Raw genomic sequence first — 3,315 nt, 5'->3', positions numbered from 1 at the left:
GTTATACGTTATACGTTATACGTTATACGTTATACGTTATACGTTATACGTTATACGTTATACGTTATACGTTATACGTTGTACGTTATACGTTATACGTTATGCGTTATAGGATATACGTTATACGCTATACGTTATACGTTATACGTTATACGTTATACGTTATACGTTATACGTTATACGTTATACGTTATACGTTATACGTTATACGTTATACGTTATACGTTATACGTTATACGTTATACGTTATACGTTATACGTTAAACGTTATACGTTATACGTTATACGTTATACGATATACGTTATACGTTATACGTTGTACGTTATACGTTATACGTTATACGATATACGTTATTATGCGTTATAGGATATACGTTATACGTTATACGTTATACGTTATACGTTATACATTATACGTTATACGTTATACGTTATACTTTATACGTTACTCGTTATACGTAATATGTAATACGTTTTACGTTATAAGTTATACGTTATACGTTATACGTTATACGTTATACGTTATACGTTATACGTTATACGTTATACGTTATACGTTATACGTTATACGTCATACGTTATACGGTATACGTTATGCGTTATACGTTATACGTTATACGTTATACGTTATACGTTATACGTTTTACGTTATACGTTATACGTTATACGATATACGTTATACGTTATACGTTATGCGTTATAGGATATACGTTATACGTTATACGTTATACGTTATACGTTATACATTATACGTTATACGTTATACGTTATACGTTATACGTTATAGGTTGTACGTTATACGTTATACGTTATACGTTATACGTTATACGTTATACGTTATACGTTATACGTTATGCGTTATACGTTATACGTTATACGTTATACGTTATACGTTATACGTTATACGTTATACGTTATACGTTATACGTTATACGTTATACGTTATACGTTATACGTTATACGTTATACGTTATACGTTATACGTTATACGTTATACGTTATACGTTATACGTTATACGTTATACGTTATACGTTATACGTTATACGTTATACGTTATACGTTATACGTTATACGTTATACGTTATACGTTATACGTTATACGTTATACGTTATACGTTATACGTTATACGTTATACGTTATTCGTTTTACGTTATACGTTATACGTTATACGTTATACGTTATACGTTATACGTTATACGTTATACGTTATACGTTATACGTTATACGTTATACGTTATACGTTATACGTTATACGTTATACGTTATACGTTATACGTTATACGTTATACGTTATACGTTATACGTTATACGTTACTGGTTATACGTAATATGTAATACGTTTTAGGTTATACGTTATACGTTATACGATATACGTTATACGTTATACGTTATGCGTTATAGGATATACGTTATACGTTATACGTTATACGTTATACGTTATACGTTATACGTTATACGTTATACGTTATTCGTTATACGTTATACGTTATACGTTATACGTTATACGTTATACGTTATACGTTATACGTTATACGGTATACGTTATGCGTTATACGTTATACGTTATACGTTATACGTTATACGTTATACGTTATACGTTATACGTTATACGTTATACGTTATGCGTTATATGATATACGTTATACGCTATACGTTATACGTTATACGTTATACATTATACGTTATACGTTATACGTTATACGTTATACGTTATACGTTATACGTTATACGTTATACGTTATACGTTATACGTTATAGGATATACGTTATACGTTATACGTTATACGTTATACGTTATACATTATACGTTATACGTTATACGTTATACGTTATACGTTATAGGTTGTACGTTATACGTTATACGTTATACGTTATACGTTATACGTTATACGTTATACGTTATACGTTATGCGTTATACGTTATACGTTATACGTTATACGTTATACGTTATACGTTATACGTTATACGTTATACGTTATACGTTATACGTTATACGTTATACGTTATACGTTATACGTTATACGTTATACGTTATACGTCATACGTTATACGTTATACGTTATACGTTATACGTTATACGTTGTACGTTATACGTTATACGTTATACGTTATACGTTATACGTTATACGTTATACGTTATACGTTATACGTTATACGTTATACGTTATACGTTATACGTTATTCGTTTTACGTTTTACGTTATACGTTATACGTTATACGTTATACGTTATACGTTATACGTTATACGTTATACGTTATACGTTATACGTTATACGTTATACGTTATACGTTATACGTTATACGTTATACGTTATACGTTATACGTTATACGTTATACGTTATACGTTATACGTTATACGTTATACGTTATACGTTATACGTTATACGTTACTGGTTATACGTAATATGCAATACGTTTTAGGTTATACGTTATACGTTATACGATATACGTTATACGTTATACGTTATGCGTTATAGGATATACGTTATACGTTATACGTTATACGTTATACGTTATACGTTATACGTTATACGTTATACGTTATTCGTTATACGTTATACGTTATACGTTATACGTTATACGTTATACGTTATACGTTATACGTTATACGTTATACGTTATACGTAATACGTTATACGTTATACGTTATACGTTATACGTTATACGTTATACGTTATACGTTATACGTTATACGTTATACGTTATACGTTATACGGTATACGTTATACGTTATACGTTACTCGTTATACGTAATATGTAATTCGTTTTACGTTATAAGTTATACGTTATACGTTATACGTTATACGTTATACGTTATACGTTATACGTTATGCGTTATACGTTATACGTTATACGGTATACGTTATGCGTTATACGTTATACGTTATACGCTATACGTTATACGTTATACGTTTTACGTTATACGTTATACGTTATACGATATACGTTATACGTTATACGTTATGCGTTATAGGATATACGTTATACGTTATACGTTATACGTTATACGTTATACGTTATACGTTATACGTTATACGTTATACGTTATACGTTATACGTTATACGTTGTACGTTATACGTTATACGTTATACGTTATACGTTATACGTTATACGTAATACGTTATACGTTACACGTTATACGTTATACGTTATACGTTATACGTTATACGTTATACGTTTATACGTTATACGTTATACGTTATACGTTATACGTTATACGTTATACGTTATACGTTACTGGTTATACGTAATATGTAATACGTTTTAGGTTATACGTTATACGTTATACGATATACGTTATACGTTATAC

The sequence above is a fragment of the Ptiloglossa arizonensis genome, unplaced genomic scaffold (genome assembly GCF_051014685.1).
Source record: "Ptiloglossa arizonensis isolate GNS036 unplaced genomic scaffold, iyPtiAriz1_principal scaffold0099, whole genome shotgun sequence".
NCBI classification, from domain to species: domain Eukaryota; kingdom Metazoa; phylum Arthropoda; class Insecta; order Hymenoptera; family Colletidae; genus Ptiloglossa; species Ptiloglossa arizonensis.
This window is presented reverse-complemented; position numbering follows the sequence as displayed.